Genomic DNA, 27,959 nt, shown 5'->3' on the forward strand with positions numbered 1-27,959 from the left:
CGCCCCCAGTATTGTCGCACGTTGGCTTCGCAGAGCCGCGGTCCAGACCAGAGCGGGAAAATCTTCGCAGGCGGCTCTGCCTCCCCGCCCGCCGCGCAAACTCTCTTCTCCCGCCAAACGTGCAAAATCCAGATGGGGGCCTCCTTCCTCGCTTCGCGCCCGCACGCCGGGCCAATCACGGTGTCGCCCTGTTCGTGATGACCAATAGGAGCGTGCCTTGTCAGGCGGTGGGCGGGGCACCGGCAGCCATTACCCGGCGGGCGCCGCGGCAGCCTTCCCAGCGCTGGTAGCCTCGAGGCGGCTGTGGAGAGTGGACGCCTCGCCTGTGGCGGCGGCGGCGGCGGCGGCGACGCTGTTCGCAGGGGCCACGGGCGTGGATGCGGGACGGGAAGCTGGGCAGCGAGGCGGGCAGGGCGCGGCCGCTGGGCTTGGGCGGGTCGGGGGCGGTGAACCCGGGTGGCCGGGGAACCCCCGAGACCCGTCCGGCTGAGGCGCGCGGGACGCCAAGCGGCGGTGGGGACGAGGCCGGCGAGGTGCGGAGGGGCCGCGGCCTTGCGCGTCCCCGGGCGGCCCCGGGGCTCTCGGACCTTCGCGCCCCTTCCAAGAGGGCTCCAGCGCCGCCTCGCGGGCGCCGCGCGACCTGCACCCCAAAGCTTGTCGCGCTGAGCCCGAGACCGTCTTTCCGGGGCAGCTGCTTCCCCGGGGCAGGACGGAACCCGCTCCTGTGTGGGCGCACCGAGCCGCGCAGGCCCGGCCCGGCCCGCGGGAGGAGGGAGGTCGGTCCGGTGCCCCGGTGTGGGCCGCGCGACCCGACGGGGAAGGTCCTGGCCGGCGCGCAGGGCCGGGAAGGTCTCCCTGGAAAGTGGGCGTTTGCGATGAGGTCCGAAGGCCGAGCGCGAACTGAAGGTCAGGTGGGGGCGGCGGCGGGAGAACGCACGTGCCGACCTGTCCCAGCCAGCGGGACGCCCGAGCACCCGGGGACAAAAGCGCCCCGCTTACCGCGGAGTCCCGCTGTGGGTCCTACGGGATGTACTGAGGTTGTGATCCGCCTGAAAACGATGGCAGCCCTTTGCTGAGTTTCAAGCGGTGGAGAGAAGTGGCAGATGAGCACTTTGGAAAGAGTATCTTGGCCGAATGGGAGACTGTTGCCAGGATACCGTGAGAGTCGGGTTAAAACTGACAAGACCCGGCGAGGGGGAGGGGTGTGCCACGGGCGGTCCTGCAATTTCTGGCTCGGCCCAGGCGGTGCCACGCACCGAGACTGAGAACACTGGAGGGACTGGTTCGGTAAATGACAACTCCAAGGACAGAATAAAAATGGGTTCCTGCCTAGACGTGGAATTGCTGGGTCCATTGGGGCTCGAATACTTCCGGTTTAGCTAATTACTAAGCTTCACATCTGTGTATCTTTTCCATTCGTATGTATTATGGGCACCTAGAACTTATGTATAAAAATGAACTCATCATCTCCATTCCTCTTCACCCAAAAGCAAAATAACATTAAAAACAGAAAACTATTTCTCTACGTAGGTTCCTAGTTCAGTGAATATAAATCGATGATAAGTTCATTTTTATATAAAAGACATATCTAGTTGTTCTATATCATTCCTCTCCTTGCCTTCTCTGTCAAAATCAATACTAAAGGAGTCCTTCCTCCTGCGGCTAACTCCCACTTGCCCATCTTTCCGATCTCAGTTTAAATGACATTCTCAAAGGCCCTCACTAACCCTTAGACTGTGGAATCTGTGTTTTTATTGAGCTCCCCAAGTGATTCTTATATCGAGCAAGTTTGGAGAAAGGGACTCTATAATAAGATTTATATGCTCCCTTCCCCTCTTCCCACCCTGCTTTTGGAAATCGTGTGCCTATTGTGTTTCATAGAGGCAGAGACGGATCACCTGGATGTCCTCAACATTTAGCAGATGACTTAGCAAATAGAGGTTCAGTCATTATTGGATAATGTATCGAAGAATGATGCTCCAGAGAAATGAATTCATTCCTGAAAATGGAAATGTACTTGCTTGGTAATAGGGTAGGTGTATGTTTAACATCATTAGAAACTTGGAGACAGTTTTCCAAAGTGGTTTTAACAATTTGTGTTCCCTCTAGCAATGTGTAAGAGTCCCAGTTTGTCCACATCCTCACCAATATCTGGTGTTATCAGCCTTTTTTAAAAGCCATTCTAATGTGAAGTGGCACCATGGGTGGCTTAAATTTGCATCTTCCTTTTGAAATTTTGCATTTCACTGTTGAATGGGTTGTGTGCACTCACTGTCTCCAGTTCTTGTGAATCTCCTCCCAGCAGGCGTTCATTCCCATCATTTGACCAAGTCAGTTTCTGTGGGTTATAATGACCCCTGTGCTGCCAAATTCCGTGACGAGTTCCAGTCTTCATCTTGCTCCACAATCATCATCCCCTCCTCCTTTGCACACCCTCTCCTGTTGTCCTCCACTGTTCCATATCTGCATCTACTGGTGTTCCCTGCTACACATATTCTTCCTTCTCAGTCTCCTTTGTTGGTTCCTTTTCATGTGTTCAACCTTTTCCGACTTTGGAGTGCCTCAGTCCTTAATCCTTGAGTCTCTTCTCTCTTTCTGCAGTCAGTAGGTGATTATATTCAAGTCATAGATTTAAATCTCCATTCTAATGAATCCCAAATTTACATCACTAAGTCAGTGTTATGTAGTGGCAATATAATGTAAGCAATATATATGACTTTATATTTTCTAGTAGCCACATTAAAAAAGGTTAAAAGATATGTGTAGAATTAATTTTAAGATGTTCTGTTTAATCCAGTATATCAAATATTATTTCAACATGTAATGAAATAAAAATGAGATTCTGTATTTTTTGTCGTATTAAGTCTTTGAAATCTGGTGTGTGTTTTACATTTACAGCACATCTCAATTCAGATTGGCCACATTTCAAGTGCTTAATAGCCACATGTGGCTACCGGACAGTGCAGCTCTTGTTAACTTCACTGATTTCCAGACCTCTGTCTCTCCATTTGAATGTCTAATATGTATCTCAGTATTAATGTGTTTCTCGCAATTCATATCTACACCAACAGAAACAAATCCTTTCAGTTCTAACCTCAGTAGATCCAGGATCTAATCAGTTCTTACCTCCTCTGCTGCAGTCGCTGTGGTCCTGGCCATCATTGTCTCTTGCCTAGGTTATTACACTAGCCTCCTGACTGGTTAGATAGCCACGTGACTCTCTTTCTCCTTCAGTTTGTTCAAGTCTGACCTTATCAGAGAAGTGTTCCTTGACTCCCTTGTTTGAAGTGCAAACCTGGCTGGGCACAGTGGCTCACGTCTGTACTCCCAGCACTTTGGAAGGCCAAGATGGGAGGATCACTTGAGACCAAGAGATTCGAGACCAGCCTGGGCAACAAAGCGAGACCCATCTCTCCAAAAAATTAAAAAAATTAGGTGTGGTGGCCTGCACCTGTAGTCCTAGCTACTTGGGAGGCTGAGCCAAGAGGATTGCTTGAGCCCAGGGGTTTGAGGTTACAATGAGCTATGATGACGCCACTGCATTCTAGCCGAGGCAACAGAGTGAGACCCTGTCTCAAATACATAAATAATAAAAAGTGAAAACCTCTTCTCCTTACACACATAAATACATACCCATGAAAATCGGTATTCTCTTCTCCCTTCAATGCTTTATTTATTTATTGTTTTAGGGTTTTTGTTTTTGTGGCAGTTTTGAACTCCTGGGCTCAAATGATCTTCCCACCTCGGCCTCCCGAGTAGCTGGGACCACAAGCACATGCCGCCCAGCTGTTTTTAAGGTTGCCTGTCACCATTTCTCTTTGTTCAAAGGTTTGATAGGAATTGTTACAGGATATATCTTTAGTCTTTTCAGTTCTTTCTGTGGTTGATTCTCTGTTCACCTGTTTCTGAGTCTTTTTAAAAATTTGTTTTCCTAGAAAATTGCCTATTTTTTGTTAAGTTTTCAAGTTGTCCATCGGGGGTGTACATGATAATCTTAGTTTTTAAAAGTACTTCTTTATCTCTTGTTAACATACTCCTTTTCTCACTACTAAGTTCTGTTTTAGACCTGTCTTAGATTTGTCTGGTGTTTATCTACTTCTAGTAGTCTTTTAAAAGAATAGTTCTTGATTTTAGGTACCATTTTTACTGTTTTTAAATTTGTCACTTCTGTTTTTGTCTTAACTAATTGTATTCCCAACCTTTTTGGTTTATTTTTAGTTCTTTTCTATTTTCTTGAGTTGATGGCTTAATTCCAGTTTGATTTAATAACAATCCTCTAAATCTATGGCTTCTTTTGGTGATAACTTTGACCATGTCCCATAGGTTTTGGTAGTCTTGGCTCTTATTGTCATTAATTTTTTTCAGTTATCAAAATCCACACTGCTTAGGCAGTACCAAAGTCGGAATTCAAAGCTAGATAGGCTGTCTGCATGGAATGAGATCTTCTGCTTTATAGTGTCTTCTCATAGTATTATAGAACAGAGTGAACTTAGATGATTTTTTGAGGATGGTTTATTGAAATAGTTCATTGAGAATCAAAGTCAACTTTTTTTTTTCCCCCAAACTCACCAGGAACCTTTCTAATACCTGATCACCAGACTTCCATTGAAGACACCTCAGCTTTTTGGAAGTATGGACAGTAAAGATAAGTAGGGATGAGAGGCTCAAAATGATGTGAGTTGGCTGGACATCTTTCCTGTTGGTCTCCTTTGGGACTATTCATGTGTCCCTTGGAGTGTCTTGGTTTTCCTTTTAGTGACTAGCTTGGGCTTTCTCATCTAAATAGCTTTATCGAGGTATATTTTACTCATTTCAATGATTTTTTTTTTAGTAACTTTATCAAGTGGTACAACCATCACATAAACCATAAATCAGTTTTAGAGCATTTATATCACCCAAATAAGATCCCTCCTGCCCATTTATAGTTAATTTCTCCACCACCCCCCTGCTCCTCCATCCCAGGCAGCCACTAATCTACTTTCTCTACAAATTTGCTTTTTCTAGACATTTTATTTAAATGGAATCATACGGTATGTAACCTCTTTTGTCTGGTTTCTTTCATTCAACATAATGTTTTTGAGATTAATCCATGAGGTAATGTTTTGGTAGTTTGTTCTTTTTTATTGCTGAAAAATACTGCACTGTATGGATATATCATGTCATTAGTTTTTAATAATTGTACAATTTGTTTTGAAAATATTTTTGATCTAGGTTTGACGTAAATAGGGTCACATTATAGTCTTTAAGATTCTATTTTTTTTTGGCCGGGCGCGGTGGCTCACGCCTGTAATCCTAGCACTCTGGGAGGCCGAGGCGGGTGGATTGCTCAAGGTCAAGAGTTCGAGACCAGCCTGAGCGAGACCCCGTCTCTACTAAAAATAGAAAGACATTATATGGACACCTAAAAATCTATATAGAAAAAATTAGCCGGGCATAGTGGCGCATGCCTGTAGTCCCAGCTACTCGGGAGGCTGAGGCAGTAGGATCGCTTAAGCCCAGGAGTTTGAGGTTGCTGTGAGCTAAGCTGACGCCACGGCACTCACTCTAGCCTGGGCAACAAAGTGAGACTCTGTCTCAACAAAAAAAAAAAAAAAAAAAAAAAAAAAAAAAAAAAGATTCTATTTTTTTTTGTTTTTGACTTTTTTTGGTGACCCTAACACATTGGTGGATTCTTAGATATTCCTTAGAAATTTTAAAAGAATCCATTTGTTCTCTATGTCACTGTGAGTTCATACTTTTTTAAAAGTTACTCATATGTTCTACCATTTTATTATTTATTAGCCCTCTGATACTAGAATCTTTGACTATAACTGCTGCTTTATCCCATCCTTCTTGTATTTCTAATAGTTTTTTTTAAAAAATGTCAAGTGTAATAGTAGTTCAATATTTATACCTTTTCTAGACTATATATCCTTGAGTGACGCAGGCCACTGCAGTGGTGGAGACAGCTTCTGGTAAAGGCCACCACAGGAATGGAGTAAACCTCCAGAAAGGTGAGGGTCCAGGCCAGCTGCCTTTATTCTGGGTGGGAAGGGGTGATAAATGTAATTGTGTCAAAGAGTTCCCCCTCCAATGTTGGTACTTTTTAAGCCTTTCTCCCAGGAGGTAGTAAGATTCAGTGTGTTTTTAACTGGGCAAATTCACTGAGGTGATTTTTGGTGGATATGGGCAGTCTAGGCAAGACCTTTCAGGGAAATGGAAGATATAGGGAGGGGAAGGGGAGCAGGAAGCAGGGTTTCTGTCCAGCCAGGCTTTCCAGAACTGTTGACAGGTACAGTTCCATTTGAGTAATAGGTGGAAAGTGGGCGGGTTGACTTCTGCCTAACAAGTTATATGTGTTTTTTTTCTTCCCATAAATCCAAAATTTCTTTTTGTTAATGGTAGAAAGAAAATAAGAAATGGCAGGAACATAAAAAGCAAGTGACCAAAGTTTATGTGCCCATAAATACATGTGGCTTAAACTATTTTTTTTTTTTTTGAGATGGTGTCTGGCTCTGTCACCCAGGCTGGAGTGCAGTGGTGTGATCATAGCTCACTGCAGCTCAAGGGATCCTCCCGCCTTGGTATCTTGAGTAGTTGGGAGTGTAGGCACACACCACTATGCCTGGCTTATGGTTTAAACTATAAAGAGAGCTTGTAGGTCAAAACAAAAATCCTATCCTATATTGTTCATGAGACACATTTATAACAGAAAAGAAAGGTTTAAAATAAAAGGGTAGGCAAGTTAAGAAATGAACTTAAAAAAATGAACTTAATGCTTAATCTTAAGTATTAATATAGCATAATTGATGCAAAAATCATTATAAGAAGATAAAGAGGGCCATTTAAAAGTGACAAAGTATTAGACAATGAATATATTACACAATGAAGACATCAGCCATGAACCCTAATGGAACAAACAGTGTACTTTCTATTCATACATTAAATGTTGGAATTAAGGAAAGGTTGCTAGAGATTAGACATAATAATGGTTCTCTCTCTTTCCCAGTAAATATCAATAGGATTTTTCATCCGATTCAAAATGTTTCCCAAAAAAATGAGTTTAAAAAATTTAATTTGGGGGAGAGACTATAAAATAAATAAAACAAAAAAGGAAGAAGCTTAACCTACCAGATATAAAAATATCCTATGATGTTATAATAATTAAAACAATATAATGCTATTACACAAAAGATAATTAATGAAACAGAATAAGTAGAAATAGACTCTTAGAAAATTATGAAACAAAAACAGATTGCAGGATATGATAAAGATGCTGTTTCAACTCAGAAGGAAAACAATGGATTATTTAGCAAATGGTGTTAGGACAATTGACTATCCATTTTGGAAGGAAATTAAGTTAGATTGCTACCTTATGCTAGAGAGAAAAATAAATTCTACATAATGTAGAAAGGCTAAGTGTTAAACCTACAGAAACACATAGAATTAGAATAAATTATAGGAGAATTTGTTTATAATTATTTGGTAGGGAAGGCCAGACACAAAACCCAGAAGTCATAAAAGAAAAGGCCAAGTCATTTAACTAAATAATCTCAAAGACTTTGGTATAAAAAAGTGCTATAGAAAGTTTAAGCCAGGTGCTATGGCACTTGCCTTGTAGGGCTATCTGAGGCAAGAAGATAGCTTAAGCTGAAGAGTTCAAGTCCAACCTGAGCAACCTAGCAAGATCTTGTCTCTTAAAAAGTAAAAGATAATAATAAACTAGGAAAATTCACTATATTATACATTAAAAAAAAGAATTAGTATTTAGAATGTATGAAGAACTCCTAAACAGATCTCATATCTCCAACCCCATATTTATAACAGCTTACTGGACATTTACATCTGGGTGTTCGACCACTGACCTCAAAGTTCACTTGTCTGGAATTGAACCCATTATCTCCCCTCCTCCTCACTTTTCCGCTTTACCCTCTAACTCTGTTCCTCACAAAGTCTCTCTCTCTTTAGCAGTGAGTATCCCATTGAACTGTAGTACCAAGTTGCAAACCATAGTATTATCTGGGAATGATTAAGCAGGTAGCGGCCAATTGGTGAGTCATGAAATCAGTTTAGCTGATTGTGATCTGGTTTTGTTTTTTTTTTTTTTTTTTTGAGACAGAGTCTCACTCTGTTGCCCAGGCTAGAGTGAGTGCCGTGGCATCAGCCTAGCTCACAGCAACCTCAAACTCCTGAACTCAAGCGATCCTCCTGTCTCAGCCTCCCGAGTAGCTGGGACTACAGGCATGCGCCACCACGCCCGGCTAATTTTTTCTATATATATATTTTTAGCTGTCCATATAATTTCTTTCTATTTTTAGTAGAGGTGGGGTCTCGCTCTTGCTCAGGCTGGTCTCGAACTCCTGAGCTCAAACGATCCGCCCACCTCGGCCTCCCAGAGTGCTAGGATTACAGGCGTGAGCCACCGCGCCCGGCCTGGTTTTTTTAATGAAATGAAATAAAATAGAAAATAACAGAACACATCGGAAATGGAGTAATTACTGTTTTGTAAAATTTTCCTTTTACTTACATACACATAGATTGTCAAATGTGTGTACTGGGTCATGATATAAAATGTGTTTCAAATTGTGATCTTAGTCAAAAAAATATTTGAAAACTACTGATATCTCTCTTCCTCTCACTGCCAATTCAATCAGTCACCAAGACTTGGTCAGTTGTGGAACTTTTATACCAGTGTGTTTTTCAGCCTCACTTCTGTACTCTTTTGGTCTACCTGCCTTTACTCTCCTCCTGCAAGCCTTCATTCTTCCTGTTGCCAGTATCCCAATTCCAGTCACATGATTACTCATTGAAGGAGCTGTCGGTGGTCTTCCATTGCCTTAGAGTAAGAGCCCCTGCTCCTTAGCACACCAGAAAAGGCTTCTTTCAGTTCACAGGTCTTGTCACTCCCATCGAGCTCTGTCACTCCAGACAAGCTAACTTAGAATTTCCTTTCACACAGCTAACTGTACTTGCTGTTGGATCTGCCTAAAAGGATTTTGTCTATTTTGTTTCAAAACATTGTTTAAATAGAAAGTTTCTCTGAAATCTACTTCTTTCTTCTCAAGCATTTACCTGCTCTGTCAGCACTTTTATCTTCAGTACGTTTTTGTGTGCTTATTTGTGACTCTTACAAAATCCGTAAGCATTTGAGGGTAGCACTCCTGTTTTCTTTTCCTTTGTTTTTACAATGCCTGGGGCTGGCACTAGGAGCACTCAAAGATTTATTAAATAATTTTATAAGAAAAAAGTTTCTTATTAGACCTGCCTACAAACAGAGTCAACTCCTATAAATAGTCAACTCCTTGCCATTGAAAATTCAAGCAGAATCTTGGCTACTATCTTAGTCTTCTCAGGCAACCATAACAAAATACCACAGACTGAGTGGCTCAAACAACAGAAGTTCATTTTCTCAGTTCTGGAGGCTGGAAGTCTGAGATCAAGGTGCCCCCGTGGTCAGGTTCTGGTGAGAGATCTCTTCCCAGCTTGGAGATGGCACCTTTTTGCTGTGTCCTCACGTAAGAGAGGGGAAGGAAGCTCTCGCCTGTCCCGTACAAGGATGCTAATCATCTAAACGTAATTACCTCCCAAAGTCCCCAGCTCCAATACCATCACATTGTGGGTCAGGGCTTCAATATATGAAGCTGAGAATTGGGGGAGGGGGGGCAGAGTTCAGTCTGTAACAGCTACTATAAGGTATATTTGTCATGGATAACATACAACGTATTTGTGTACTGGGAAAAGCTTGGACCAGATGGTATCTAAGGTTTTTTAGTGTTTAAGTTACGTAATGTTGCTGCTGTTAACATTTTATCCCTTTTTTTTAAATCAGATAAACCTTCTAAAACTAAGAAAGAAAATTTGTTATCTTCCAATGGTTGTAATGAAGTCAAATTGACTTTTCCTGATTATGACTGGGATTCCTTGGCACTAGAGCAAAGAGCTAATGACAAAGAAATCAGCAACATCGACAAAATAGATTTATTGGAGCCATCTTTTTCAGTGAGTCAAGATACTAACAGAGAGAGTACTCAGTCTCAGTCAAGTGAGTTTGAAGACAGTACTGACTATGCTTCCTTAAATGAAACATACTCTATTCAGAGTCAAAACTAAAGCATGAAAGTCTTATTCTTTTAAGTTCACAATTAGATCCTGAAATGCAGAAAAGAAAGGAACTGTTTTTTGATATTTTGGAACATCAAGGTAGTAAGACTGTTGACTTGGAAAGAATGTACAAGATTTCAGATGGTGAATATAAAGAAACTGCTGAAGATATGCAAAAGCATGATACAGATGAAGACTCACAGCAGGAATATCACAGTGCAGAAGAACAAGAATATATAAGTAACCATTTATGTTTTAATCATACAAAAATATTAAGTATATCTAATCTGAAAGTTTTTGAATTAAGAAATTCAGGTTATGAATTTAAACAAAGGTGCTAGCAATCTAGAAGTTAACCATGTTAAGTTGGAAAGTGATTCTATCTTTTCTTTAGGTTCACTTGATGTTTATGGAGAAGAAGATTCACCGCATGTCTCCAAATTTCAGAATTCTGTCATGTTAAGAGAATATTATGAAAAGTGTAAGGAACAAGAGACTAATTTAATGTACCACACAGTATTTGATGACAGTATGCTAACAAGCAGTTCTCTTGGAAACCAGGAATCTCAATCTAAGAGTGGATTCTTGAACCCTCAAAAAGCATTAAAAACTAAAATTTATACTGAAAAAATGAAATCTCAAATAACTGAAAGTAAAGATTTTTGTGGAAATACAATTGTTGAGAACAAAATATTACAGCACCTTAATTCTAGCACATTACCACAAGACAGAGCTCTGGAGACATTACTACAACCCTGTAAAGATGGTCAAACTTCCTGGACCTCTGTTTTTGATGATTCACTAATTTCTGCCTGTGAATATTCACATTATAACAGCCTACAAAACACCCCTGACCCAGCCTTAGATTTTTCTAGTACACCACCAAGGGTGACAGTCAGAGATATTCAGGCAATGGAAGAAGGTTGCCAGTAGCAGTGCCACAAATAAAACGTGCCTTCACAATATGGAGGGAATGAATCCTAAATCAGTGACAGATGCAGCAGGTTGCACAGTCATGATTAATCAGACTGTGGATGTTAGCACTGATTTTAGGGCTTGTTTCACAACCAGCAGGGCAGCAGGTGCAAGATCTTCTGTAGCGTCTGCATCAAGCAACACAGAGGTTACAATGATGAATAAAAAACGGCCTGGCGAATGGCAAAGTGAGCAACAAAGAAGTGTGGCTTGTAATACAGAGTGGTCATAGGGTCAAGAGTGTGTAGATCCTCAGGCGGCTGTGATAAAAAGATCAGGAACATCTCCCTCAGTTGACAGTTTAAAACCTAATGGAAATTTTCTAAGCAAGGTAAAATCAATATGATTAATAACAAAATTTTATTTGACTTTATAAAGAGACAGTATATGCTAGCAAATGTTTTTGGTTCATTGATTATATTGAGGCTTTTGTGAGAAAATGCTAGAAGAGGGAAAGGGTACATAGATTGTTACCAGCTCTATGCTCCCATGGCTGCTATTGCCACAAAGTGCATTAGAAGTTGAGTTTTGCATTTTATTAATACTAGTTTGGAACTTCAGATAGACCATGTGTTATTTATCATATATTTATAATTTAATTTAAAATCCTGTTTTCAGGATTCCTTGGAATTAAGAAAAACATCTGATATCACAGACTTAAACATCCTGAGAGGTACGTCAGATATATGAGCTTGCAGAGACGTGTCAGGGGAAATCAAAATAGTATTTGTTTTCTGTGTAGCGTATGTAACCATACAGAATAATAGCTAAAAGGGACCCTAAGAAATCATCTGCTTTAGCCATTTGCCTTCAAACAAATAAATAAAACAATACAGAATATTAAAGTTCTTCATTTATTGAGATTTCAGTCTCAGTTTCATCAGAAACTCCTGGCATCTTACCTGTTCAACCCAAACTCATACTGATTTAATTTTCAATTTTCTTTCATTTTATTCCCCTATAGAAAAAAGCAAAAAATGTTTTTTGAAAATGTCATAAATTTGAAGAAGTAAGTAGCTACTCTCACTGGTGCATTTTAATCTTGATTTAAATTTATTATATAATTTGCTTTGCATTTATTAAGATACCCTTATAATTCAGAGCACAATGAAGAATGAGGAAGTGGGAAGGTAGAGAAACAGGGAGGTGTCTAAGAAGCCAAATTAGTTATAATGTTCTGAGGTCATTTACGTTTTCCTTCCATCATTCATTCTTCTAATGAGTTTATTCTGGCATCTCAACTCTAGAAGCAGAAGTATTGAGAACAGCTGAAAGTGGCAATTGGAAACAAGGGAAGACTTCCAATAACAGTAATATTCAAAAAGATGTGGTGACTTGGGGCTTTTCAATGGATATGTTGTAATAAAACAGCAAAATATTTGCTTATGTTAAGGAAAATGTAAATTATTTTCTGTTAAAAAGATAATATGTTTAAGAACAATTTCCATCCAAAGTGCTTACAACTTAAAAAAATCTTGGCCAAAGTTTGATGTAGGTTGAAAAATACATTGATCGGCCGGGCGCGGTGGCTCACGCCTGTAATCCTAGCACTCTGGGAGGCCGAGGCGGGTGGATTGCTCAAGGTCAGGAGTTCGAGACCAGCCTGAGCGAGACCCCGTCTCTACTAAAAAAAATAGAAAGACATTATATGGACAACTAAAAATCTATATAGAAAAAATTAGCCGGGCATAGTGGCGCATGCCTGTAGTCCCAGCTACTCGGGAGGCTGAGGCAGTAGGATCGCTTAAGCCGAGGAGTCTGAGGTTGCTGTGAGCTAAGCTGATGCCACGGCACTCACTCTAGCCTGGGCAACAAAGTGAGACTCTGTCTCAACAAAAAAAAAAAAAAAAAAAAAAAAAGAAAAAGAAAAATACATTGATGATGGATAAAGTTATTACCTTAGATTAGAATCCTTTTTTGGTAAAAAAAAGTATGAATTTAAGAATTGTTTACTTCCTTGACTTATAGAAAGAATATATTTAGTCATAATTCTTGATGTCCTTGTTTTCTGAAGCTGTTATGTGTTCCCACAGCCTCTCTATCCTGAGTAGAATCCATTTAAACTTGACAGAGAAATGCAAGAAATTTAAAATGTTTCTAGAAGCCTGTCATTGCTATAGAAAAATGTTTGGAATGTTTACCAAATCTTTTTTTTTTTTTTTTATTTTAAAAGGAATTTCAACTTTTTAAAGAGATGGAGAATTTGCCATCAGTGTGCTGTCAGAAAATAATGCAGAGAGCCACGAAAGCAGAGCTGCAACTTTTAAATGTTCACTATCAGACGTGTCATCATCATTGTTGTGATATTTACAAACTTGTAATGGAAAATAGGGAGGGATTAAATAGGTGTTTATTGATTTTAAATCTGTATTTTTTAAGAAATGTATCACTGCCTTTAAGTTTATTCTGGAAATTTTCTTTAATTTTCATTTGTGAAGGGCAGAATGAGGGGTAGATTGTTACTGGGCTTCTTAGCTGGCCTAGGGGTAACGGACTTTTCCTAGAAAAAGTAATATGTTTGAACTTTCTGTAAAGTCCAATTAAGAATGAAGTCGGGGGCGGGGGGGGGGGTTTGCATGACATTCTACCACATTCTCTCTGGTTTATCCATTGAGAGATGTTTGTGCTGCCCTTAGAAAAGCACATTAATTGTGGTTCACTTTCTTTTACTCACCATTTAAAAGAAAAAATTTAAGATCTAGAGAGTTAGAACTAAGCGTATATTAATATTAGCGTTCAATGGACGACTTAGGCTGAAATAATTTCGTTTTGTGGACTTAAATTTTGAACAGGAATTTATAAAGTAACTCTGCTAAGGAGGAATTAGGGTCGGCACTGCTGTCTTTTTTGGGAGACGTAGACATGCGAGTTTGAAAGAAAAACCACGCGCGGGCGCAGCACTGGGAGAGCTGCCCCCCGTCAGTGGGATCAAGGTCGCCATCCGCCTGCTCTGCTTTCGCTTCCCGGGTATGCGTGTGTGTTTTAGGGGTAAAAACTTTACTTCATTTAGACAGAAAACATTTTAAACAGAGATTTTTCTTTTCTGTCTTTACAGCTGATGAAAGAAGAATCACACGTGTGAGTTGATTTCATCTAATTTAGAACTCATTACATCTTTAAAATCACTTAATCCAGTTAACTTTAAATTTTCTGTTTTGGTCCCTATTGAAAACATTGGTGGATTCTTTAATGAAGTGTTTATTATCTTTTTTACTGATATGTAATATTTGTACATATTTATAGGGTACATGCAATATTTTGTTACATGCATAGGATGTGTAATAATCAAGTTCAGGGTATTTAGGACATCCATCACTTCATATATTTAATATTTATTATTTCTGTGTTGGGAACATTTCAAGTCCTGTCTTCTAGCTATTTTGAAATATAAAATATATTGTTAACTATAGTCTGCTATCAAACATTAGATCTTATTCCTTCTGAAGTGTTTGTTTAGCTTTTTAGGAGCAGATTCTGAACTAGATGATCAAACTGCTCAGGATGTTGATGTTTCTTTGAACCTAAAAAAGACACTCTCTGAAGTAAGATTTTTAGAAAGTTCATCTGTATAAATCTTTGATTTTATGGCTTAAGTAAACTATAAATTTCAGGGACTCCAACATCCTTCTTTTCACTCAACTAGCTTACTTTAGTTAGGAGGAACATAATGGTGTATTTAAGCTTAATCAAACAAATCAGCAATATATGTTGAGTAGGGTAAGCATATAGTTTATCACCAGATCAGTAGACTTCTGAGGATAAAGAGAGTAATGTTAATCATTCACCACAGCAATAGGTATAAATCTGGACTGTCCCAGGCAGATCCATGATATATAGCCACCATCATGTCGCATGAGTGCAGTTAAAACTAATATCTTGCACCTTCATCTCATGAGGTAGAATAAAGTAATGCTCTATTTGTTTTAGGCAGGGCAAAGTTTTAATTTCTCCTTTGTTGAAATGTTCCCTAAATCCCTGGGGGGACTGACCTACAGACCAGGGCTTAACTCCGGGATATCCCAGGTTCCCTAAATCCCTGCGTGGGACTGGCCTACAGACCAGGCTCATCTATGGGATGTCTCAGATTCCCTAACTACCTGGGGAGGACAGGCCTATAAACCATGGCTCATCTGTGGGATGTCCCAGGTTCCCTAAATCCCAGGGGGGGACTGGCCTACAGACCAAGGTTCAACTGTGGGATGTCCCAGGTTCCCTAAATCCCAGGGGGGACTGGCCTACAGACCAGAGCTCATCTGTGGGCTGTGCCAGGTTCCTTAAATCCCTTGGGGGAGTGGCCTACACAAAACAGATCATCTTGGGGCTCTCCCAGGAGTCCCAATGGGATGGCCGCTGTGACAGCCTCTTAGGTTATCTTAATGCATGTCTTTCTTTATTTTCTGTAAGAGATCAGGATCTCGCTGGGCAGGGCATCTAAGAAGGCTTTTTCTCCCTGGCTCCTGCACATCCCACGGTGGGGACAGGACTAAGTGATGAGCAGAGGGCCGCTGGAATTCCTGGACAGATCTCGAAGGGAGGAGCAGCCGTTACCTGTCTCTTCCTTGTTATCAGGTGTGGAGCCTGTGTGTGATGGCCGGAGCCCCTGCTGCTGCTGTGGGCCAGGAGGCGGTTCCAGCGGGAGCTGTGGGAGGCAGGAAGAAGGCGGCAGGACACCAGGGTTGGCTCTCCCTGCCCACACGGTGCGCCTCAGTCATTTCTGGACACATAGAGGCTCTTGTCTCCCACCCTGAAGTCTCACTCCTCTGAGCTCCCCTGAGCTCGCCCGTCATCATGTGGGTACATCTACCCTGTGTGCTGTACTGAGGGGAGTGAGTTGCGTTAAAAACCTCAAAAACTGTAGGTAAAAGGGCTCCTCTCCTGTTTTGTATCCAAGCGTCTTCCCCAAACTTCACTGAATTCAGAAGAGCAACCTGCACGCAGCCCCAGGCCCCTCCCCACCCCACACAGTCCTGTGTCGCTGCAGGGGCCCTGGGCAAGGGAGCCGCTGGGATGTGCAAGGGGTGTGCACCCCACTGGCTGAGAGTGGGGCTCCCCGCCTCCTGGTCACTCCCTCCGGGCCACGCCCGCCCCCTACCGCTTCCCCACCTCCCGGAACCCCCACCTCGGTCCCTCCCTAGAGCTCCTCCCCACCCCACACACCTGGTCCCGCCACCCCCCTCCCTACCGCTTCCCCACCTCCCGGAACCCCCACCTCCCGGAACCCCCACCTCGGTCCCTCCCTAGAGCTCCTCCCCACCCCACACACCTGGTCCCGCCACCCCCCTCCCTACCGCTTCCCCACCTCCCGGAACCCCCACCTCGGTCCCTCCCTAGAGCTCCTCCCCACCCCACACACCTGGTCCCGCCACCCCCCTCCCTACCGCTTCCCCACCTCCCGGAACCCCCACCTCGGTCCCTCCCTAGAGCTCCTCCCCACCCCACACACCTGGTCCCGCCACCCCCCTCCCTACCGCTTCCCCACCTCCCGGAACCCCCACCTCGGTCCCTCCCTAGAGCTCCTCCCCACCCCACACACCTGGTCCCGCCACCCCCTCCCTACCGCTTCCCCACCTCCTGTAACCCCCACCTCGGTCCCTCCCTAGAGCTCCTCCCCACCCCACACACCTGGTCCCGCCACCCCCTCCCTACCGCTTCCCCACCTCCCGGAACCCCCACCTCGGTCCCTCCCTAGAGCTCCTCCCCACCCCACACACCTGGTCCCGCCACCCCCTCCCTACCGCTTCCCCACCTCCCGGAACCCCCACCTCGGTCCCTCCCTAGAGCTCCTCCCCACCCCACACACCTGGTCCCGCCACCCCCTCCCTACCGCTTCCCCACCTCCTGTAACCCCCACCTCGGTCCCTCCCTAGAGCTCCTCCCCACCCCACACACCTGGTCCCGCCCACCCCCTCCCTACCGCTTCCCCACCTCCCGGAACCCCCACCTCGGTCCCTCCCTAGAGCTCCTCCCCACCCCACACACCTGGTCCCGCCCACCCCCTCCCTACCGCTTCCCCACCTCCTGTAACCCCCACCTCGGTCCCTCCCTAGAGCTCCTCCCTACCCCACACACCTGGTCCCGCCCACCCCCCTCCCTACCGCTTCCCAACCTTCCGTAACCCCCACCTCGGTCCCTCCCTAGAGCTCCTCCCCACCCCACACACCTGGTCCCGCCACCCCCTCCCTACCGCTTCCCCACCTCCCGGAACCCCCACCTCGGTCCCTCCCTAGAGCTCCTCCCCACCCCACACACCTGGTCCCGCCACCCCCTCCCTACCGCTTCCCCACCTCCCGGAACCCCCACCTCCAGCTCTCTCTACAGCTGCCCCCCACCCTGCCCACCTGGTTCCCCGGGTCCCTACCCAGTCACTCCCTGCTGGCCACCTCTGCCCCGCGCAGCCACGCCCTCCCTTCCTACCGATCTCTGGAAATCCGGGTCGCCTTGGCCCCGCGCAGTCACTCCCTCCCCGCCACCCCCCCCCCAGCCCTCCTTACCGTCCCGCCCTCACCGCTGCCGGCCGCCCCGCTGGTCCCCTTTCCTCCCTCCGTTCTTTCCGTGCATCCTCGGAGCCTGGGCTGCAGCGCCCGCCGCACGTCCGCCGTCCGGCTCTCTCCCTCGTCCCTCGGTGGTTTCCGTCCATCCTCGGCCCTCTCCGTGGGGGACCGTGACTCGGTCCTCGCTGAGGCCTTTCGGCTCTCTTCGCCAAACCCTTCGGCCCTTCCCGTGGTCCCCCGGCCTTTGTCGCCAACTTTCGGCTCTTTCCGTCACCCGCGGGGTGCACAGTCTCGACCCTGGGACTTGTGCAGGCTCTGCGGTTTCTTGGCGGTCTTGATGGCAATGGCACCTTCTGGAAGAGTCTTCCTGTTGTCCAGACTGCAGGGGGTTTGCGCCTAGATCCAGTTGCTCCTCGCACAAAGATCCAATGATTGAGACGAGGGCTGCCAAGGAGGGAAGGAACTTTTAAATTGCAGAGACCTCGAGAAAAGCAGCTGCTCAAATCCGTCTCCGGCTAGCGGAGCTCTCGGGCTCTCAGGGAGGGGCCGCGAGCCCCGGCAGGTGGGGGGGGTTCGGCGAGTCCCGGGGCAGGTGGGGGGGGGGGTCGGCGAGTCCCGGGACAAGTGTGTGGGGGGGGGGTCGGTGAGCCCCGGGGCAGGTGGGGGGTGGAGGACGGTGAGCCCCGGGGCGACGGAGGTGGGGGGATGGCGAGCCCCGGGGCAGGTGGGGGTGAGGGTGGCGAGTCCCGGGGCAAGTGTGTGTGTGGGGGGGTCGGTGAGCCCCGGGGCAGGTGGGGGTGGGGGTGGCGAGTCCCGGGGCAGGTTGGGGGTGGAGGACGGTGAGCCCCGGGGCGACGGAGGTGGGGGGATGGCGAGCCCCGGGGCAGGTGGGGGTGAGGGTGGCGAGTCCCGCGGCAGGTGGGGGTGGAGGACGGTGAGCCCCGGGTCGACGGAGGTGGGGGGATGGCGAGCCCCGGGGCAGGTGTGTGGGAGGGGGGTCGGCGAGTCCTGGGGCAGGTGTGTGTGGGGGGGTCGGCTAGTCCCGGGGCAGGTTGGGGGTGGGGGTGACGAGCCCCGGGGCAGGTGGGGGTGGGGGTGGGGGGATGGCGAGCCCCGGGGCAGGTGGGGGTGAGGGTGGCGAGTCCCGCGGCGGGTGGGGGTGGAGGACGGTGAGCCCCGGGGCGATGGAGGTGAGGGGATGGCGAGCCCCAGGGCAGGAACTCTGACCCCTGCAGTCCCAGTTACCCGGAGGCTGAGGCGGGAGGATCGCTGGAGCCCAGGACTTCTGGGCTGTGGCTCGCTGTGCCCATCAGGTGTGCGCACTAAGTTCGGCATCAACATGGTGACCTCTCCGGAGCGGGCGACCACCAGGTTGGCTAAGGAGGAGTGAATGGGCTCAGGTCGGAAACGGAGCAGGTCAAAATCCCCTGGCTGGTCAGAATCTCAAATCCTTTGTCTTGCAAAAAATCCTTCTTTTCTGGGAAACTCCAAAGGTCCAAGAGTTAGTTAAGGGAGAGGATTACATTAGGGTCGCCAAAATTTGCTCGGGGAGGGGCAGGTACAGTCTCTGGCCACACAGGTGTGATTTTACTGTTGGTGTCTCTGTCAACTAAACTAAAATCTTAAGTCCCCCTCCCCCACCTGCTGACCGAATGGACCCCTCCTGGCCAAGTGGATGCCCTAAAACATTCTGTGCAGAACCACCGTTGTTTCTCTGGGCCATATTTAGTCCAGAATCCTCTTTTCTAGACCCACACAGCCCAGCTGGCTTCTCTGGAATCTTCTAGGCATCGGAAGTGATGAAAACTAGATGGAAGAGAGAAAGGAGATATTATGTCTTGTTTTCCCCTGGAGCAGTAGGTGCCAGGGGGCCCTGGGTCTGAAGTCACCCTCAGAGGCCTGGCGGGCAGCTCAGAGCCCACCTGTGAGCAGGGGTCCGCGCCAGCTGAGACTCTGCCCTGTGTCCGGAGCCCCCCACTCCTGTTGGGAGCTGGGTTCTCGTGCAGATGGGGGGCAGATGGGGGGCAGATGGAGGGACCTCCCGGCAGGCGGGGCCTTTTCCCCTTTGTTCCCTGCACTGCAGTGTGTGTGTGGGGGGGGGGCCTGTCACCCTCCCTGGAAACTACACCCCCTCCCCATTGTCATGTGGGGGCTGAGACTAGAGACCGGCTGCCCCCCAGGTGGATGGGACGTGGGGACATCTGCATGGGACATGCACACCGGGGGTGTGACGGTGGGGTCCCACCCGGGCACTCGCCCTGTCCTGGGAGGATCTCTGTGCCCCCCCCCGCCCACTCCATGGTCAGCCTGTCGCCGTTGGCAGTTTTTAGGGGCCAGAGACCTCTCCTGGGGGGCGATGGCCCCCACCCGCAGGGAGCCACTCCTGTGGAGGGTGGGGGTGGAGCTGCCCAGTGCTAAGTCCCTGGGGGCTTTTGGGGGCACCTGTGGCAGCATGAGCCCACCTCCAGCCCCCAGCCCAGAAGGACCCTCAGCCCCCAAGAGCCTCTGCTGCTTCAGGGGCTCGTCCCAACAGCCCTGGGTGACCTGAGGAGCTGGGCCCAGCATACGCTGTTGGGCTGATGGGCGCGTGTGCACCCCGGATGCAGGCATGGGGCCAGCGGGGCCATCATGGGTGGGTGCAGATGTCCAGTTGGGGCAGTGATGACCAGCGGGGGGATGCCCAGGGCCAAGGGCGGGGTGGATGGGCTGCAGTCAGGGAGGGCTTTTCGGAGGCGGTGTCCAAAGTGCCCTGTGAAGGCTGTGCTGAGGAAGGGCCTTACTAAGCCCCAGGGGCACAGGCACATGGGACAGCCCGAGATGTGGTCCCCCGGCCAGAACAATGAGAAATGAGGCTACGGACACCTCCGTGGGATCAGGCAGGGCCTTGGGGAGAAAGCAGGAGAGGCGGTGCAGGCCCTCTGGGTAGGGCCTGGGGATTCCAGGTGCCCCTGGAGGAACAGCTTCCCTTTGCCCTGGGCCAGTGCTGCCCTACAAGCCCAGGGCTGCAGGGAAGCCGCAGCCCCCAGTCCTGGGCTAGTGGGGCCCCCCAGCTTGGCTCAGCACTAGAAGGGCCCATTTGCCAGTCTGTCTCCCCCCAGGGCTCTGATGGCAGCACTGGGTCCCAACTCGCTCCATGCCACCTGGCCCGGGACTCAGTGGCTGGGGGCCAGTCAGTGGGTGACAGGACAGAGCCCGTCCTGGGACAGCACTGACTGTCAGATGTTCTGGGGGCTGGACTTGCTTGGTGGTGGGGGCACTGTCTGGCCACCTGTCCTGGCTGGACATCATGCTGGGGGACACTGGAATGTGCTCCTGTCTCCACCTTGGTCAGGCTGACATGCGGACGCCAGGCCTGACCGCCAGCCTGGTGACCGGCGCTGGGGCATGCAGCCCCCTCTGGGCAGCCTCGGCTCCAGGCACCACCAGTGCCAGCCCCTCGGTCTGGGGAGCGGGTGGCTGAGGGGCTCCCTATCAGAGATCACATTCAGACTGGGGTGGATGCCTGTGCCAAGAGCCACTGGCCAGGCCCATGTCCCCAAGTGTCCCTGTGATCTTGGGGAGAGGGAGCCCTGGTCTCTGCCCTGAGCCCGCAGGAGCTCTCCCTGGGGGAGCCAGGCGCCTTCTGCCAGAGCAGTCCCCAGTGAGTGCTGGAAAGACAATGCCCGTCTCTTCCCCGAGACACCCAGCCCTGCTCCGTGGCTCCCGGGACAGAGTTGGCCTGTTCTCTGGAGCCCACAGGGCAGGGGGCGTCCTGGGAGCCCACGCTGCTCAGAAGATGCGGTTCTCCCCAAACCCAGCCCGGCAGATGTGGCCACTGCTCACGCACACAGTGCCCGGGAGAGGGGTCTCCTTCCCAGGCCCAGTGTCCTCCAGGCCTCAGGGCAGAACCCAGGGCTGGCAGGGACCCCGGCTCAGTCTCTGGGGGACACGGGGCCTGGCCAGGGCTGTCCAGGAGCACAGTGCTCTGAGGACAGGCCTGTGCCTCCAGGGCGGAGGCGGCCCCAGGCTGGCCACTCACCTGGACCGGCAGCTCCGCCTTGTCCCCGCTGGAGGAGGGCGCAGCGGTTCCCGGCACTGTCGCACTGCAGCCTCCTCCTGTCCAGGGCTGTCCCGTGCACGCTGACCGCCCTGCGTCCCCCGGGCCCCAGCAGGACCAGACGCCCACGCTGAGAACCCCGAGCAGCCACTGCCCCCCGGCCCTTCCAGCTCCCGGCGATCCCCGAAACCCCTCGGGGGCTGGGGAGGTGGCCTCTGCCCACACAGGGCCTGGAAGGGCCTGGACATCGCCACCTGTGAGGGCTTCTCCCCTGGTCGCAGGAGACCAGAGCGCCCTCCTGAAGCCCCTGTGGGCTCAGCTGATGGCGGGAGACGCCCGCTGAACAGGCAGCTCAGCTCCGGGGCTGACCGGGAAGCCAACAACCGTCCTCCTGCTGTGGCCGCCCAGGCACAGCCGCCCGGCTGCCCCGGCTCCACCGCCCGAGCCCGGACCTGCCCCGCGGTCTCTGCCCACAGCGTCCAGTTACTTCCCTGCGGGTGGGCAGCGGCCGCCCTTAGGGCTGCTCCTAACTTCGCGTTGCCTAGTGCCTCTGTGTGGTCGCTCGCCTGTGGCCGTCAGCAGGACCCGGGCTGGAGGCCAGGGGGGCCTCGTGCCCCCGCCGCTGCCCTGGCCTGGGGTGCGCTGCGGGCCGATGCCTGAGGTCGTCCAGGCAGACGCTGGCTGTTGCGGAAGGTCATCCTCTTACACCACCTGGGGCCTCTGCGGCCAGGCTAGCGACAGGGAGCGGGAACTGTCCCCGGACAGCAGCACGGAGCATTGCCAACCCTGCCCCAGCGAGCCTTCACTGCAAGGCCAGGGGGCCACCAGCCCAGACCTTGCCACAGACCTGCCCGCGCAGCCATCGCGCCCACGGGCCTCCACTCTGCAGAAGCCGCGGTCGCCTGCCCTGCCGCCGGCGGCCACTAGAGGGCCCCACAGGGCAGGCTCTGTCCTCAAGCGGCAGTGCCAGGGCCCTCTCACTGGAGCCACGTGGGGCTCGAGCAGCTGGATGCCAGAACAGGGGCCTCTCGACCTGGTTCCTGTTTTGGGCACAGAACCACCCAGCTCAGCGCCTCGCCTGCCTGGTCCCAGCCCTGCCTGTTCCTGGGCCTCCCCAACGTGCCCCATCATTTTGTTTGGAGTGGGCAGCTGCTGGGGGTCGGGGGGCTGAGGCAATATGGCAGCGATCAAAGCTCCTGCTTGTGAGCACCTTGCGAAGCACCTCAAAATCCACCAGGGACACAAAAGCCAAACTCAGGAGACACTCGAGACACACGTGGGGGCCTCTGACCCTGGCAGGCTGGGACTTAGTGGGAATTGGCTGGCCGCAGGGCAGACAGCTGACCCTCGACATCAGAAGGCTCCGAGTTCATGCAGTAGGCTCACAACAGGCCTACAGCCCACCACATGCCTGGGGCTGCGAGCTGGCCCGGTGCCTGCCAGCCTCAAGATGCCCAGGCCCCTGGAGAGGAAGCCACCTATGCTAGAGCGCCGGCCTGGCCAAGCAGGGTCCTGGCGGGAAGCAGCAGAGGTGTTGGGGAGCAAGGGGAAGTGGCCCCTGGGACGTTCCAAAGTCCAGCCAAGGACACCCGCAGGAGGCAGTGGGGAGCTGTGCGGGTTGCAAGCAGGGCGCCACATGGCAGAGGAAGCTGGCACAGCTGGGAGCTTTCAAGCTGCATCGCAAAGGCCACCAGCAGGGGTCCCAGTGGGGACTCAGGGTCTCTGGCCTTGAGCAAGGATTCTCAGCCGGGGTGCGGTGGCTCCCCAGTGTCCCAGGCGGCCAGAGGATGGGCTCTTTGATGAGCAGGAGCTGGGCAGCCTCTGCCGGGCACCGTGACCATGCAGCCCACTGCCGAGCGAGAGAGGTCTGTGCCCTCGGGGCTCCAGTAGCTCCCGTGGGGCCCGGCCAAGGATGAGCTGCAGCCTGAGCGGGAGGTCTGGGGAGGGTGCAGGGTGGGGCTGCACGGCCCGAGGGTGTGGACAGCTGGGGAAGGTCTGGTGTGTGGCAGGAACAGAAGTTCTCTGAAAAGGAGTCTGGAGGAAAGAGAGTCATTCCAGAGACCCCGCATTCCGTGTGATAGGGTGGCCGTTCCAGTGAGCACAGGGAAGGCTCAGGTCACACAGCGTAAGTTCCCGCCCAGGCTCCAGTCAGGTTCATTATACAAATGAGGGATTCACTGACTTGGTCTGATTGATCAGTGCGACTGAGTCCTGATTGGTCAATACAGACGAGTCTGGTCAATGCACCTGAGTCTGATTGGTCAGTGTGGCTTACTTCTAATTGCTAAATGCAGCTGAGTCTGATTGGTTACTGTGGCTGAGTCCTGATTGGTCAATGAGCTGAGTCGATTGGACAGTGAGGCTGAGTCCTGATTGGCCAGTGCAGCTGAGTTTGATTGGTCAAGGAGGCTGAGTCCTTATTGGTCAGTGTGGCTGAATCCTGATTAATCAATGTGGCTGAAGCTGATTGGTCAGTGTGGATGAATCCTGACTAGTCAATGTGGCTGAGGCAGATTGGTCAGGGTGGCTGAGTCTGATTGGTCAGTTTGGCTGAATCCTGATTGGTCAATGTGGTTGAGTCCTGACTAGTAAGTGTGGCTGAATCTGATTGGTCAGTGAGGCTGAGTCCTGTCTAGTAAGTGTGGCTGATTCTGGTTGGTCAGTGTGGCTGAGTCCTGATTGGGCAACATTGCTGAGTATGATTGCTCAATGTGGCTGCGTCTGATTGGTCAGTGAGGCTGAGGCCAGACTGGTCAGTGTGGCTGAATCTGATTGGTCAGTGTGGCTGAGTCCTCATTAGTCAGTGTGGCTGATTATGATTGGTCAGTGTGGCTGAGTCCTGATTGGTCACTGTGGCTGAATCTCATTGGTCAGTGCAGCTGAGACCTGATTGGTCAGTGTGGCTGAGTCTGATGGGACTATTTGGCTTAGTTCTGATTGGTCAATTTGGTGGAGTCGACTTTGTCATGTGGCTGCGTCTGATTGGTCAGTGCGGCTGAGTACTCATTAGGCAGTATGGCTGCGTCTGATTGGTCAGTGCGGCTGAGTCTGATTGGTCAGTGTGGCTGAATCCTGATTAATCAATGTGGCTGATGCAGATTGGTCAGGGTGGCTGAATCTGATTGGTTAGTGAGGCTGAGTCTTGACTAGTAAGTGTGGCTGATTCTGATTGGTCAGTGTGGCTGAGTCCTGATTGAGCAACGTTGCTGAGTATGATTGCTCAATGTGGCTGCGTCTGATTGGTCAGTGTTGCTGAATCTGATTGGACACGGCTGCAGAGTCCTGATTGGTCAACGTGGCTGCGTCTGATTAGTGAGTGTCGCTGAATCTGATTGGTCATTGTGGCTGAGTCCTTACTACTCCGTGTGGCTGAATCTGATTGGTCAGTGCTGCTGAGTCCTGATTGGTCAACGTGGCTGAGTCTGATTAGTCATTGAGGCAGAATCTGATTGGTCAGTGCTGTTGAGTCCTGATTGGTCAATGTAGCTGAGTCTCATTGGTCAATGCAGCGGAGTGTTATTGGTCCGTGCAGCTGAATCTGATTGGTCAGTGTGGCTTATTTCTAATTGCTCAATGCAGCCGAGTCTGATTGGTCATTGTGGCTAGGTCCTGTTTGGGCATGCTGAGTGTGGCTGAATCTGATTGGTCAGTGTGGCTGCATCGGAAGGTCAGAGTGGCTGAGTCCTGACTAGTCTGTGTGGCTGAATCTGATTGGTCAGTGCTGCTGAGTCCTGATTGGTCATCGTGGCTGAGAGTGAAGGCTGAAAGCGGCTGAGTCTGATTAGTCAGTGTGGCTGAATCTGATTGGTCGGTGTGGCTCAGTACTGACTAGTTACTGTGGCTGAATCTGATTGGTCAGTGCTGCTGAGTCCTGATTGGTCAACTTGGCTGAGCCTGAACGCTGAATGCGCCTGCGTATGATTATTCAGTGTGGCTGACTCCTGACTAGTCAGTGTGGTTGAATCTGATTGGTCAGTGCTGCTGAGTCCTCATTGGTCAACGTGGCTGAGTCTGAATGCTCAATGCGGCTGTGTCTGACTATTCAGTGTGGCTGAATGTGATTGGTCACAGTGCCTGAACCTGATTGGTCATTGTGGCTGAATCAGATTGGTCCACGTTGCTGTGTGCTCATTGGTCTACGTCGCTGCGTGTGATTAGAAAGTGTGGCTCAATCTGATTGGTCAGTGCTGCTGAGTCCTCATTGGTCAAGGTGGCTGAGCCTGAACGGTCAATGAGGCTGCGTCTGACTAGTGAGTGTGGCTGAATCTGATTGGACAATATGGCTTAGTCCTGATTTGTCTATTTAGCTGACTCTGCACCGTCAGTGTGGCTGAGTTTGATTACTAAGTGTGACTGAATCTGATCGGTCAGTGTTACTGAGTCCTGACTACTCCGTGTGGCTGAATCTGATTGGTCAGTGCTGCTGAGTCCTCATTGGTCAACGTGGCTGAGTCAGAATGCTCAATACAGCTGCGTCTGATTAGTCAATGTGGCTGAATCTGATTGGTCAGTGTGGCCGAATCTGATTGGTCAGTGTTGCGGCGTTCTCATTGGTCAAAGTGGCTGAGCCTGAATTCTCAATGTGGCTGCTTCTGATTAGTCAATGTCGCTCAATCTGATTGGTCAATGTGGCTGGGTCCTGACTAGTCAGTGTGGCTGAATCTGATTGGTCAGTGCTGCTGAGACCTGATTGGTCACCGTTGCTGAGTCTGAATGTTCAAAGAGGCTGCATGTGATTAGTCAGTGTGGCTGTATCTGATTGGTTAGTGCGGTTGAACGTGCTTTACCAATGCGGCTCAATCTGATTGGTCAGGGATGCTGAATCCTGATTGGTCAACGTGGCTGAGTCTAAATGCTCAATGCGGCTGCGTCTGATTATTCAGTGTGGCTGAATCTGATTCGTCAGTGCTGCTGAGTCCTGATTGGTCAACGTAGCTGAGTCTAAATGCTCAATGCGGCTGCGTCTGATTATTCAGTGTGGCTGAATCTGATTGGTCAGTGTGGCTGAGTCCTCATTAGTCAGTGTGGCTGAATATGATTGGTCAGTGCTGCTGAGTTCTGATAGGTCAATGTCACTGAGTCTGATTGCTTAATGCAACTGAGTCCTGATTGGTCAGTGTGGCTTAATGTCATTGGTCAGTGTGGCTGCGTCTGATTGGACAACTTGGCTTATTCCTGATTGGTCAATTTGGCTGAGTCTGATTCATCAGTGTGGCTGTGCCAGGTTGGTCACTGAGGCTGAATCCTGATTGGTCAATGTGGCTCAATCTGATTGGTTAATGTGGATGCGTCCTGATTAGTCAGTGTTGCTGAATCTGATTGGTCAGTGCAGCTGAGTCCTGATTGGTCAACGTGGCTGAGTCTGATTGCTCTATGCGGTTGAGTCTGATTGGTCGGTGAGGCTGAGTCCTGATTAGTCAGTGTGGCTGAATGTCATTGGTCAGTGCGGCTGAGTCCTGAATGGTCAGTGTGGCTGAATCTGATTCGACATTTTGGCTGAGTCCTGATTGGTCAATTTGGCTGAGTCTGATTTGTCAGTGTGGCTGCGTCTGAGTGGTCATTGTGGCTGAATCCTGATTGGTCAATGTGGCTGAATCCTGATTAGTCAGTGTGGCTGAATCTGATTCGTCAGTGTAACTGAGTCCTGATTGGTCAACGTGGCTGAGTCTGATTGGTCAATTCAGCTGAGTCTTATTGGTCTGTGAAGCTGAGTCATGATCAGTCAGTGAGGCTGAGTCTGATTGGTCAGTGCAGCTGAGTTCTAATTGCTTAATGCAGCTGAGCTGCAGACGTGCTAAAGCTGATCCAAGGCTCAGGTTTCTGTTGAACTCCAGTGCGGTGCGGGCGCGGCATCGGCATGGCCTCCAGTCAGCAAATGACCTCTGGGCTCCATGTTAAAATCAGACCCTGCGGCTGCTCAGGTCCGTCTTGAAGGATGGGCTTTCAGGTACATATTTGTCCACATTTGTCCACATTCTGCCTCTGAACCGGACCGTCCGGGGCAGTGGCTGCAGCCGGCCTGGTCCCCCTAGTCCACGCGGGACCCCAGGGGCAGCTGAGGGGCCGGGCAGCGCCACCAGCCCTCTGCCTCGGAAACGCCCAAGCGCCTGTGAAATACGGATGGGTTCTGGGTCGCATCAGCTGCGGTCCGGCTGCGGAGAGTCGGCCGGCGCGGTCCGGGGCCTCCCGCAGACGCCTGTGAGAACCGCTGAGGCAGGGTGGGGAGGACACCGAGCCCAGCCCGGATGCGAGGAGGCTCATTAGGGCCCGAGGGGTGGGGCGCGGACAGGACCTGGAAACAGCTGAGAATGGGAAATTGAGTCCAGTGCGTCGGGCCGGGGCCGGGAGGCTTTCTGAAGACGCGTCTGTCAGAGCGT

At 49.9% G+C, this 27,959-nt stretch overlaps 1 pseudogene; it reads left to right on the forward strand.

Annotated features, from left to right (window-relative positions):
* The first annotated feature begins 377 nt into the window (after positions 1–377).
* LOC138377041 (RNA-binding protein 44-like) lies at positions 378–16,655 on the forward strand (annotated as a pseudogene).
* The last annotated feature ends 11,304 nt before the right edge of the window (positions 16,656–27,959 follow it).

The sequence above is a fragment of the Eulemur rufifrons genome, chromosome 29, assembly GCF_041146395.1.
Source record: "Eulemur rufifrons isolate Redbay chromosome 29, OSU_ERuf_1, whole genome shotgun sequence".
Taxonomy (NCBI): Eukaryota; Metazoa; Chordata; class Mammalia; order Primates; family Lemuridae; genus Eulemur; species Eulemur rufifrons.